This window comes from Ambystoma mexicanum, chromosome 14, assembly GCF_040938575.1.
Source record: "Ambystoma mexicanum isolate Mex_15411 chromosome 14, UKY_AmexF1_1, whole genome shotgun sequence".
Classification (NCBI taxonomy): domain Eukaryota; kingdom Metazoa; phylum Chordata; class Amphibia; order Caudata; family Ambystomatidae; genus Ambystoma; species Ambystoma mexicanum.
The window spans coordinates 82,873,613-82,887,551 of NC_090940.1; positions in this window are offsets into that span (position 1 = coordinate 82,873,613).

Sequence of the window (13,939 nt, forward strand, 5' to 3'; positions counted from 1 at the left end):
TCTTTCAAAATGGCTCCTATAGGCAATAAGGATGCCATGCCTCCATCTTATTCTGTTAACCATAGCCCCGATTCAGTTTCCTTCTGCATACAGAGGAATGGAACACGGTCAATGGGTGATTTTAGGAGATGTGCCAACGTTGCAAATATCACTAGTGAGAACAGACCTCTGTATGTAGGTGAACCTGTCTATTTCGTTTGCGGTAATGTGGCATTTCCATGGTTGCCCAGGGATTGGCAAGGAACCTGCTATTTATGGATTCTATTACCTGGGGTATTTATTGCCAGTACTGCAGAAATTTCGAAGACTCGTCCACGACGAAATGTGAAGGGGGATACTCCAGTGCAAACTCTAGGAGACATTATGAAATCCTTTGTGCCATTTTTTGGTTTTGGAACCTCCTACGGTCATGGGGATGGAAGTTGTTTTTGGCCCTGCTGATTATCTTGGGTAGTTTTCTATTCCTTTGTTGTTGTATACAGTGTCTCCCTGGTATATGTTCGGTATTAGGGGGGTGTTGCGCGCAAGCAACAAGTGTATTAGGGCATAAAATATACGCCCCAGATAAGGTTTCGAAGGAGTATGTGTTGAAAGAAACTCTAGTGTCTGATCTGATGGCAATAGATATGTCTGATAATGATTCGGGGTGTATAGTCGTTGAAATGTGGAGTTAGTCATAATGTGATTGGAAGTAGTTTAGCGCTTGGCATAGGCCAAAAGGAGGGTTTGTTAAAACTGATATAATATTGTCTCATCCTCATTGTATATGTTGGCCTAAGCCCAGTCGCTCTGCGAGGAAATCCGCATCGCAAGGTCATAAACTTAAGTTAATCGAGCCTCCATTTTAGGTTAAAGCCGCCATTTTAGTTAGTCGTGCAAAGTCACCCTGTGGCCTAAAATGGCCGGCCTGTGTTCTCTTGTTCTTACTTAACCTCTTTGACCTCTGTAGGCAGTTAATGTCCAACCTGCCTGCATGCTACATATTGGGGTCATGTAGACCTTGTCCCTTGTTGACCTCGGGATCAGGGGATTACTTGAATTAGCGATGTTGACTCACAGGTATATAAGAACAATAATGCTATCTAAACATGACATGCGAAACATCTTTTTGACCTGCATTGAAACAAATGTGTAAAGAGTGTAAAGTTAAACCCAGAGAATAATAGTGCTTGTTAGTAAAATGAATTAAGAAGTAAACCGCATGCACGAGATATGTAAATTAGGAATGAACATGGCGCGACCCTAGCCCAGTACATGATTAACTTGTAGGAGGCTGGACATTGTTATGAAGAAACTGTATACGTTATGCTGATGTCCAGCTAGTAATTCCTGTTCACTGCTCACATTGAACCTTCTGGTGGTCTCTGTGAAGTACTGACGGCCAAATAGCTATTTGTGTACTTTGTTTCGTAAACTGTTCAGTATTGCAATAAAGATTCTGGGAATCTTTACAAGCCTGTGTTGGTGTATTTCTCTTTGCATGGTGTAAAAGCCTTAATATTGTATTTTCTGATTCCACAACACGGACAGACAGTGATGGACAGAACAATAACGGGACACTTCATTACACATCAGGATTAGGCCATCAAAGGACGTAGGGTCTTATCTAGGATAACTCAAAAAGCGTGGTTTTGAGTTTTTTACAGAAAGAATATAGGTTAGATTCTAGTCTGAGGCTTGTCAGTAGTTTGTTCCAGAAAGCTGCCGCACATGTGTGGAATGCTCTTCCTAGACCTAGTTCTTTTTTGAATTTAGGAGTTGTTATCAGTCCCTTGGCTTCAGATCGTAATGTTCTGGTAGGGTTGTAGGGTGTTAGTTTGGTCTTGAGGTAGTCAGGGGCTTTTCCATAAAGGCATTTATGGGTTAGACAAAAGGACTTGAATTGTACGCCGTCTTCCATTTTCAACCAATGTAGGTCTCGTCTGGCTTCGATGATATGATCTCTCCTTGGTTTTTGTTTGATAACTCTTATCGCCTGATTTTGAATCAGTTGGTACTTGTGTAAACTTTGTTTGCTGGCACCAGCAAGGAGTGCGTTACCATAGTCCAAGCGCGATAAAATGGTGGCTCTGGCTATAGTGACACAATTTTTTTCATTGAGAAGGGACTTAATTGCTTTGAGGAGTCTGATATAGTAGTTGCAGTTTTTGCTGACATGCATGGCTTGAGCATCTGCATTGAGTGTAGCTTCCAGGGTCATGCCAAGTGTTTTGACTTTACCAACTACATCAATGCAGGATTCCTTGATTTGGAATGCCTTGTAGTCAGATGTCAGTTTGGCGCGCGTCTGGGTGGATCCAAATACCATTAACTTGGTCTTGTTGCTGTTAAGGCACATCCAATTATTGTTCATCCACTATTCTATATTCTTATAGATGGTATTCAATGTAATACTGTCTTTAACGTAATCACTGCTCAATTCCATAACTAGCTGGGTGTCGTCAGCATAGTTAGTGAAAAATACTTGAAGTTGTTCCAGTAATTCACACAGGAGGCGTATGTAGATATTAAAGAGCAGCAGTGATAAGCTGGCTCCCTGAGGAACTCCACACGAGATAGTATGTTCAGTTGAAAATGTGTCTCCCCAATGGACACGTGAAATTCTGTTCTCTAGAAAGGAGGTGAGCCAGCTTTTGCTTCATTGGAGCAGTTTGACATTTTCGCTAGTGCTTGTTGTAAGAGCTGGTGGTCTAAAAAGTCAAATGCAGCACTTAGGTCTAAAAGCACTAGTAATCCGGTTTTACCTCTGTCCATGATTTCCAGCATTTTTGTTTGTAAGTCTAGCATTGCTGTCTCTGTGCTATGTGCTGCTCTAAAGCCGAATTGTTGCGGATGTAATAACTCATTTTTATCTACGTATTCCTGTAGTTGAGCTGTAGCGATTTTGTCCATGACCTTAAGGGTGAAATTGCAGTTCGTAATGGGCCTCAAGTTGTTAGGGTCGTGTTGGTCTAAGTTGTTTTTTTTGCCAGTGGCGTAATGGTGCCTTTTTTATATTAACTGGCACTGTTTTATCTCTGCAGTAGTAGGAGTTCACTGTTTGGGTGTTGTTTTACTGTGCTTCCTTCTGACTCTCATAACCTGTGTTAGGAATTCTGCATTCGTGGGTGTTGTTTTACTGTGCTTCCTTCTGACTCCCATCACCTGTTGTAGGAATTCTGCATTGGGTGTTGATTTATTATGCTTCCCTCTGACTCCCATCACCTGTGTTAGGAGTTCAGGGTTTGGATGCTGTTTACTTTGTTTCCTTCTGACTCTCATAACCTGTGTTAGGAATTCTGCATTTGTGGGTGTTGTTTAACTGTGCTTCCTTCTGACTCCCATCACCTGTAGTTGGAGTTCTGCATTTGGGTGTTGTTTTACTCTACTGTCCTCGGACTCCCATCACCTGTGGTAGGAGTTTTGTGTCTGGGTGTCGTTTTACTGTGCTTCCTTCTGTAATGTTATGTAATGAAATGTAAATAGATTTATTGAGCGCAGCCAATGTCAAAAAGGTATCTGGGTGCTGACAGCCAAAAGCAGAAAAGAGCCTAATGGACCACAGTCCCTCCTCTAATCACAGGTGATCTGGAATCTTCCACAAGTATGTGGGCAATGAATTCCATAATGTCAGGCCAGGACCGAAAAAGAGCACCCTCCCTGCTTGGGTTTTACAAAAGCACGGAACTTGCAGCAGGTTTGCAAAGGCTGAACGCAAGGAACAGATAGGCGTATAATGGAATCATTTCGACTGACGAAATAAAGGGCCGGCGAGAAAAAAAGCCTGATGTGCAATGCACAGTACCTTGAATTTTATGCGACTTCTCACTGGAAGCCAATGAAGTTCAGTCAATAAAAGCGAGATGGATGACCGTCTCAATGCATTCAGCGACAATCGTGCTGTCCAGTTTTGCAGCATCTTGAGTCGGTCGATCAAAAAGTCAGGTTGACCCAAATAAATGCTGTTGCAGTAGTCCAGTGAGCCCATTATGGAGGCTGCGACTACTGAAACCCAAAGTGGCACTGGAACAAAAGGGAGCACTTTTCTTAAAAGTCTTAGTTTGAAAAAAGAAACAGATTACACATCGCTGCAATCTGCCCCTTTCTAGAGCCGGAGGGCAGAAACTTAACCCCTGAGTGGTTGATGAGGGGCCCGGGACTGGACAGGGTTCCAAAGATTCGGGCCAGAAATCAGAGTGCCAAAAAGATTGGGCATTCAGTGGCCCAACCACCAAGATCTCTGTTTTCTTGCCGTTTAACCTCAGCCAATTTTGAGACATCCACCAGCCAATCTCTGACAGACAAGATTTTAACTTAGAGGGGGGTTCAAGTACTGGAAAATTCAGCCTAAAAATGTGCTGCGTGTCAATGGCATATATGTAAAAAGATACGCCAGATGAGGCAATGAGATCGGCCAGCGGATGCAAGTCAAGAATGAAAAGTAACAGGGATAGCGATGAGCCCTGCAGGACATCACACAAAGTAGGGGTGAGCAGAGAAAGGTGACTCTCATTACCTGTGGTAGGAGTTCTGCATTTCTGTGTTGTTTTACTGTGCTTCCTTCTGACTCCTATCACCTGTTGTAGGAGTTCTGCATTTGGGTTTTGTTTTATTATGCTTTGCTCTGACTCCCATCACATCTGTTAGGAGTTCAGGGTGTGGGTGTTGTTTTACTGTGCGTCCTTCTGACTCTCATAACCTGTGGTAGGAGTCCTGCAATTGGGTGTTGTTTTACTGTGCTTCCCTTTGACTCCCATCACCTGTGTTAGAGGTTCAGGGTTTGGGTGTTGTTTTACTGTGCTTCATTCTGAATCTCATAACCTGTGGTAGGAGTTCAGGGTGTGGGTGCTGTTTTAATGTGCTTCCTTCTGACTCTTAGCACCTGTGGCAGGGGTTCAGGGTTTGGGTGTTGTTTTACTGTGCTTCCCCCTGACTCCCATCACCTGTGTTAGGAGTTCAGTTGTTTCAGTGTTGTTTTACTGTGCTTCATTCTGATTCTCCTAACCTGTGGTAGGAGTTCAGGGTTTGGGTGTTGTTTTACTGTGCTTCCCTCTGACTCCGATCACTTGTGGTATGAGTTCAGGAATTGGGCCTACTTTAATTTGCTTTCCCGGACTCCCACCACCTATGGTATGAGTTCACTGTGTGTGTGACTTTGTATCCTTTCCTAGATTCCAACCCCATGAGGTATGAGTTTCTTTTTAGGGTGTCGTTTTAGTGCTTGTATCCCCTGATGTTACTTGGGATATGATTTCAGCTTTTATCTGCCTTCCTAACTAATACCATCTGGCCTAGTATGATAGTCGCTTGTTTTATTCCTCGCCCCCCTGCCCCTTCACCTTTTGTCATTCCCCTGCACTACCAGAAAATCATCAGGCCAAGCTTTAATAACCACTATGATATGAAATGATACGATATGATATGGCATTTGTAACGCGCCTATACACAAGTGTTTCAAGGCGCAACGAGGCAGGGGGGGAACAAGGGGAGACAGACAACGATCCTACTAGGCCAGGTGTCATTCAGATCGCGCAAGTGCAAGGGTAGAGGGGAAGGGAAAAGTGCAAGGGGGAAAGGGAGAGGGGAAAGTGCAGTACAGGGTTATTAGCATACAGGAAAAATAACAAGGGCCAGCTGGTGGCAAGTGCGAGGTAAGTGCAGACAAGTGCTGGGAAGGGGGGCTGTAGGGATACAGACACAGTCCCGCAGTGCAGGGGTTGCCCGGGAGGCAGTGCAGGGGAGAGTGGCTGGGCCAAGGACCGAGAACGGTGAGTGGCCCAGTTGCAGATTCAGTGCAGTTTCAGTAATTTTAGCAGGGGAGAGGGGGCGAGAAAGCGGAGGCAAAGAGGAAGGTTTTGAGGTGCTTCCGGAACCGGAGATGGTTCTCCTCAAGTTGCAGGGAGGCAGGAAGGCTGTTCCAGAGGGAGGCCCCTGCAGTGGAGAGAGATCTGCCCGCAACTCGTTGTTTGGAGAAGCGGCTGACCCTGAGGGAGTTGGAGGCGGATGAGCGAAGAGTTCGAGAAGGAATATATTTAAGAAGAGAGAGTTGAAGGTATTTTGGCCCAAGGCCCCAGACGTCCTTGTGGACAATGCAGAGGGTTTTGAACTTGATCCTCGCAGTCACTGGTAGCCAGTGTAGTGATTTCAGTCCTGGAGAGATACGGTCCCTGGGCTTGAGGCCAAGGACAAGTCTCGCAGTCCTGTTCTGGATGAGTTGCAAAGGGCGGAGAGTAGAGGCGGGCAGATTAAGATAAAGGCTGTTACAGTAGTCCAGCTTCGAGAGAACCAGGGCTCTAGAGACGGTGAGCTTCTGGGGGAAGGAGAGGAAAGGAAGGATACCTCTGAGGAGGTGTAGCTGGTAGGTTGACTTCTTAGAGACCTCGGATATGTGAGGAGAGAAGGAGAGTGTGGAGTCGAAGATGACCCCAAGGTTTTTTGCCTTGCAGGTCGGAGCAGGAAGAGGGCCAAGAGAGGCCGGCCAGAGAGCTGCAGGGAAGGAGGGAGTGGGTGTGCCAATGAGTAGAATCTCAGTCTTACTGGCATTAAGGCAGAGGTCGTTGGCGGCACACCATTCCTGGATAGCAGAAAGACAGTCAGAGATGAGGGAAGGAGAAGAAGAGGCTGAGGGTAGCCTGAAGATGAGCTGGGTATCATCCGCATAGCACTGAAAGTTGGGGCAGAGAGCGGCGATGCGGTGGGCGAGAAGTGCCAGATACTGGTTGAACAGCCAGGGAGAGAGGTTAGATCCCTGGGGGACACCACAGGTAGAGAAAAAGATGTCAGAGAGGAAAGACCCCAGTTGGACCTGGGAGGGTCGATTGGGGAGGAAAGAGGTCAACCACGCCAGAGCCTGACCACTGATACCCAGGTTATCACGGAGACGGTTGAGCAGGATGGTATGGTTGACAGTATCAAAGGCAGAAGAGAGATCAAGCAAAATGAGAAAACATGGAATGTTAGATTCAAGGTTCGAGAGCAGGTCCTCACGGATGTTCAGGAGAGCAGTTTCCGTGTTTCTGGCAGCTATGAAACCAGACTGATGGTCATGAAGACTACCAACAGATTCAGCATGGAGATTAAACTGGGAGATGGCCAGTTTCTCCAGGAGCTTGCCCAGGAAGGGAGTGATAGAGATTGGGCAATAGTTAGCTGGGCAGGAAGGGTCGGAAGAGGGTTTCTTAAGAAGGGGGTGCACAAGGGAGTGCTTGAGAGGGGATGGGAAGACTTCAGAGGCGAAGGAATGATTGCAGAAGTCAGAAAGGGCAGGAGACAAGGAGTCGATGTGGTTCTTGATAGTTTTGGAGGAACAGGGGTGGACCTGTTTTGACGAGACTTTCATAGATCGGACTTGTCTCGAAACCTCGTCAGCAGAAAAAAGGGGAAAGGCAGAGAAGGAGAGAGGAGGGGTGGCTGCAGAAGGGCCAGAGGAAGGGCAGGGAATAGAGGGGGGGAGGTGATAGGAGGAGAGTGTGGACAGGATGTCCTGAGTTTTTTAAATGAAGTGAGAGGCCAGTGCCTTGCAGAGGGCCTGGGAGGAGACAGGAGAGGTAGAGACTGCAGCAGGGTTGGCCAGCTCCTTCCACCAATTTCGCTCCTTTGGGCCCTTTTCTGCTCCTCTGAGCATCACCATCCTTCTTTATGATTTCAACCTCTACTTCTTTCTTCCACCCTTTGGGCATTGATCTTCTCCTGCCTGCTTCCAATCTCCCCTTCTTCACTAATTTGGGGTACCACCATCCTACTCTGTAATTCTACATTCAATGATTTATATGTCTCTTCAGTCTTCTTCAACTCTCCTGGTACCATTTCTGTGCCTTTCGGCACCGATCTCTTCCCCTCTACTTACTAGCTCATTATTCTCTCGTTTTCATCCACCTTCCCCTCTCCGTTGGGCAACACCTTCCTTCAAAAAAGGTCACCCTCTTTGGCCATTAGCCTCATGCTCCTTGGCTCTTGCCCAAGCTCTCTAGACTCTTTGGTCTGATCTTCTGGTTCTCTCCTCCAGCTCCCAGGTTCCAGTGTGGACTAGTTTTCTGGGACCTCTCCTACAGTCTCCTGTGTTTTACTCCATATCTTGGTCTCTTCTCCAACCTTCTTCAAACACATTGTGTCTCTACTCTCTGGTCTCCAGCTCCTCCTCCACAGATCCACATTGCCAGACTGAGCTTGTGAGCGTTTTAGGATTGTGGCCTCACCTGCCAGCCTCTCTCTACTGAAAGAGCGCTCAGGAATGTTAGCTGGAATGGGGTTTGGTTTTCAGCATCTTCCCATGGGGATGTCTGTGTGGGACTTAGGATTGGCCTGTTCCTGTTACGCTCAACTGGTATCCACAGGGACGCCACCCAGCCGGTTTACTCGCTGGTATGCTTCTCAGCTTTGCCCTGATGTGGTCTGGGGGGAAGGTTCTGCCTTGTGGTAGAATTAGGCGTGCTCTCCGTCCTGCCTTCTTTGCAGGGGCGCGTTGTCTTTCATGGGCAAGTGCGGTCCAGTTACTTCACTGACGCCGGCCCGTTTGATATTGTTCAGGTAGGTCTTATTGCTGTTCTTTAGTTTTGTTGCTATCCTGCATGACTTTCTTTGTTTAAAATGTCTCCTTTTTCTCCCTTAGGTATGCAGAGCTTCAGCACGGTGAACTGGCTTGGTTGAGCCCCGCTGGTAAATGATGGCGCATTAAGAGCGCTATGATGCGGTAAGTAAGCGCAATGCGCAGCACTGCAAAGTCTTGCCTTTGCTAACCTGTGTTTTCCTTCCTTGTAGGTCGCAGTGTTCTTCAGCGCGAGTGGAATGTCCGGAGTGGTGCCAGCCGAGAGGCGACCAGCCAGGTAAGCCTTTTGAGCAGTTCGTAATTTGTAAATGTCTCTACAGCTTTCTTTAATGTTGCCTCTATCTTCCTCTTTCAGGTCGTTCTGTCTGGGAGGCGTGCAGATTTGAGGAATCTGTTCTCAGTAACTGCGAGTGTTTATAGATGAAGACTGCCGGTAAGATGCTGCTGCTAATAATGTTCCTTTTGTCTCCTTGCAGGTTCTACTTCTCTGAGGTTCGAGGGAATAGCTGGACACGGTGAGCGTCACGTTGCAAGCTGCAAAGTAACACGAAGCATGTTCTGCAGTCAGGGTGTGGTTTATATAGCCCAGGTAAAGTAGTACCAGGGAATGTAGTTCCAGGCCTGCCACACCCAAAACACTAGACCGCATAGCTTGGTTCTTAGGGAACCAAGCTATGTGCATGCCTCCATGTTGGCTGACAATACAATAAAGTAGTTCCCAAGCACATTGTTGTTCATGGTGTATGAGCCTGGTCGCCATAGGCGCCAGGACTGGCCCCATGAGGGCTTTTGAAGAGGATGCCAGGCTCTAGAGGCCCGAGTCCTGACTCCACCTGGCCAATGGGTTTGCTAGAGGGGGTTTTGGGCGAGGGTCGTGACAGATCCTCACCTTAGGTGCTCCTCTCTCTGCCTGGCACACCCTGGCCCTACATTCCAGCATCCATCTGGGATAAATGAACTCAGATATTACATTGCTAGCACACCGCTAGCCCGGTGTCCTTACTGGTAGCACAGTTCAGAGTTGCGCCTAGGATCCTCTGCGGTGAGACACACCCGCTCCTGCGCTGTGCCGGCTCTTGCTGAAGCCTCGGTATGGCAGCTGCCATGTTGTGGGTCACACGCAGGCACAGAGAGCCAGCAGCCCCACTTCCCGCATGTGTGGTGCACTCTGCATGGTCAGTTGCCATGAGAAACCATGGGGGTCATTCCGAGGTTGGAGGTAAGTTCCGTCCATTACCGGCATGGTGCAAATAGCGTGTCTGAGCTGGCAATAGACCGCTAAAAGCGTACTATTACGAGTTTGCGGGCACGAGCTTTGCGCTGTGCCATGCCAGTAATGACCACAGCGGCATGTCGCAAAAATGCCTGAAAAACCCCCTACCGGCATGAACCGCACCGTAGCGAACACTACCGCCATGGAGCAACGCGGCATTAGCGGTGACTGTAAATAGTGGTCACCGTTATTTGCGGTCACCGTTACAATGTGGAACCAGAAATAGCGTCATCGCACAGGAACTGGAAGGAGCACGGCGGCCATCTTTAAAAACACAATCCATTATCATCCTCACCAGACAGGACCCCTGGCACACTGTTGACATACCGGAAAGTTACCACCACTACTGAGGAATGCCCAAAGCGCCGAAGAAGGGAGCTGCCCGCCTCCGAAAGGAGCGGTTCAGCCCTGACAAACTGCAAATGCTAGTGGATACTCTCCACGAGCATGCTGACACTGTTTTCAGCAACGACATGCGGAGGGTGGCGGTGCTAAAAAAAAAAAAAAAAGACATCTGGGCACTAGTGGCGCAGAAGGTGAGCCTTGTGGGCAACACCCCCCGCACCACAAAGGACTGCTGCAAAAGGTGGGACGACCTGCGGCTGAGGGTGCGGAGCATCCTCTCTGCGAATAGAAGCCAGGCCTTGGAGACTGGAGGAGGCCCAGGTTCGCCCATGAAACTCATGCCGTGGGAGGAGACATGTGCGGCCATGATAGGCCCCGAATCCATTGAAGGGGTCGGAGAAACGGAGTGTGGTGCAACATCATCCGCTGATGGAGGTGAGTGTCCAAAGTCAATACTGCCAACGCCAATGTAATGAAAGTCACTGCTAAGGTCTGGCCTAGGAGTCACGACATGGTCGGCCACACCCCCCGCCCTCTGTAAATCATGCCAAAGCATGTGAGACCCAGGCTAGTGCCAGGTGCGAGGCCATAACCTATATGACACATACCACACAAAGTGGCCCATTCCATGAGGCACACAGGGCAGTTGATGTAAACAGTGTGCATGTTAGACAGCAGAGTACCCGGCCAATATGAGTGATACAGAAATATGCATGCATTTACCACCCAAGTATTGAATTATGTGCCGTTCCCCACCCAAATGCCGATAACCCACAAATATCTGAATGTGCTACTGTAGCCATGCATGAATGCTGGCTCTCAAATCATCACTCATGCCGTCCCTCTCTTCCACCCCCACAGGCAGTGAGCATGAAAGCGAGGAGCAGGAGCGCAACCGTCCCAGCACTTCCAGGGACCAAGGCAGGGGCCGCCATCTCCCGGTGAGGAAGACAACACCTGGACGCACACCACCGGCTACTGCAAGGCCCGTGGAGGGTGCACCACCCCCACCCCTCCCTGCACTGGCTGCAGACACATGCCCAACGCCGCGGTCTGAGGAGTCGAGTGTGGCTGGGGAGGTGGCAGCCATGGCCCCCCTCGATGTTGCCGACAGCCCCAATTCCATCTGTGGAGCGACTGAGGAGGACACATTTGAAGTCGTTCACACCCCTGATGCCCACTCTAACCCCCAGGTCTCCTATAGTGACTCAGGTGAGACTGACACACCTGAGCTATCTGGCCAAGGACCAACACAGGGACATGCCAGTCCTGTGGCCAGTTCCCTTGAGGAAGCACCGGAAGGACATGTCAGCCCGATCCCCAGCAGGGCCACATCATCAGCCGCAGTTGCACAGCGGGCTGAGCAGCTCACAGCCCTGATCACTGATTTTATGCAGGACAATCGGCAGGCCAGGGAGGAGTGGCGGGATGAATTGAGGGCACTGGACCAGGTAATAACGGACAGCACCAACCGGCTCTGTGAGGTCCTCGGCCGCATAGCCGATGCTCTGGAGGCTGCACATCCTGCACCACAACCCCAGCATGAGGACACCCCCTCAACTAGCAACTCGACCCAGACCAGCCTGCTCCGTCGGTCACGCCGTACGCTGCGCCGCCAGGACATGCCTCCCCCTGGCTCCGGGAGCGCACAGTGACATTATTGCCATCCACATGTGGGCTATGTGGACCCTATGGGACTAGTGTGGGGTTGTTGTGATGGGAGGGGGAAGGGGGTGAGGGTGTGTTGGGGAGTTGTGGTGGGAGGGGGAAGGGGGGTGAGGGTGTGTTGGGGAGTTGTGGTGGGAGGGGGTGAGGGTGTGTTGGGGAGATGTGGTGGGAGGGGGAGGGGGTGAGGGTGTGTTGGGGAGATGTGGTGGGAGGGGGAGGGGGGTGAGGGTGTGGGTGTGTTTGGGAGTTGTGGTGGGAGACGGAGGGGGAGGGTGGTGGAGGGTTTGTTTTTCACGTTGAAATTTTCACTTTAAATACACTGGTTGTTCATCTAAAAAAAACAGAGTGGACATTCATCATTGCGCATGTGTCATTTAATATTGCACAGTGCATAGTGTACATGCATCCTCACACCCAGTGCCCGATGTCCTGACATCCTCACACCCTCTGCTGACTTGTGTGTCAGAAATATTGTCCAATCAATGATTGCCGCACGGCACGTCCCTCCTGTGCATCGGCACTGTGATGCTGTCCTGCCACTTCTTCCCCCTCCTCCCCTTCATCATCATCAGGTGGTAGCAGTTCCATGTCAGGGGGCAGGGGCATGTTCCGACGGATGCACATATTGTGCAGCATTACACATGCCATGGTGATCTTGGACACCTTCTCATGGCTGTACATGAGTGCCCCACCCGACAGGCTGAGGCAACGAAATTGTGCCTTCAACAGGCCAAAGGTCTGCTCAATCACCACACGTGTACGGGTATGGGAACGATTGTAGTCCTCCTCGTGCCTGTTCTGTGGGTTTCGGACAGGGGTCATGAGCCACGGCTTCAAGGGATAGCCACCATCACCTGCATGAGAGGGGAATGAAGGTAAGTGTTCGTACATTCATGGCGGACAACTGTACTAGTCTTACATGGCAGCAGATGATTTCTGCCCATACACACATGTCCCTGGATGCATTGACCCCATTTCTGGCACCGCTATGTGTCCTGTGCAATGGAATGATGGAGGGGGTAGCATCTTCAAGATGGGTTATGGTGTGCACTCACATCTTGTTGCACATGCATCGTATATGCATGCAGCAGTGTTGGAGTAAAATCATTGATGTGTTGTGCTCTGTGAGATTTGGTAGTAGGGAGTGTTGGCTGTAGTCAGTAGCATATTCGTCATTCTGCACTGATCAGTACCATGGTGGCTTACAGCACTCCTATGGGTGTGCGGAACCAGTGACACGCTGTGGTATCCCTGTTAGGCTCACTTCAATGCACTCCCAGGGATGACTGTTCTGTGTGGTGATGTGCTGGAGGCAGCGACATAGTGCATATGCAGTGCATAGTGCAGGATGCCCTTACGGTGTGTGAGGGCCGCCGATGAGTGGTGCATGTGTTGTGGGATGTGACCTGGTTACCTGTTATTCATGTAGTGTTAGGTGTCGGCCTTACTTCATCACTGTGGGATTTGGTAGTCATGTGCCGTTTCACTTGCTTTGGGGCACAGTGTTCGGTGAGGTGAACATTGTGCACTGGCGTCAACATTTCGACCCAGGTGGAGTATGCATCTCCCCCCCTTCCCACCCAGGTGGAGTATGCATCTCCCCCCCCTCTTCCCATCCAGGTGGAGTATGCATACCCCCCTTCCCACCCAGGTGGAGTATGCCTATCCCCCCCTTCCCACCCAGGTGGAGTATGCATCTCCCCCCTTTCCCACCCAGGTGCAGTATGCATCTCCCCCCCTTCCCACCCAGGTGGAGTATTCATCTCCCCCCCCCTTCCCACCGAGTCGGAGTATGCATCTACTCCCCTTCCCACCCAGGTGGAGTATGCATCTCCCCCCCCTTCCCATCCAGGTGGAGTATGCATATCCCCCCTTCCCACCCAGGTGCAGTATGCATCTCCCCCCTTCCCACCCAGGTGTAGTATGCATCTCCCCCCCCTTCCGACCCAGGTGGAGTATGCATCTCCCCTCCTTCCCACCCAGGTGGAGTATGCAGCCACCCACCTCACAACCCCGATGCACTGCCATGGCCCAGTCAGGCAACTCACCAAGCAGCCAGGAACGTCGTCCAGCATGTCGCACCATATAGCGTGGTAGCGTGGAGTTCTGCAGGACCAAAGAGTCACGAG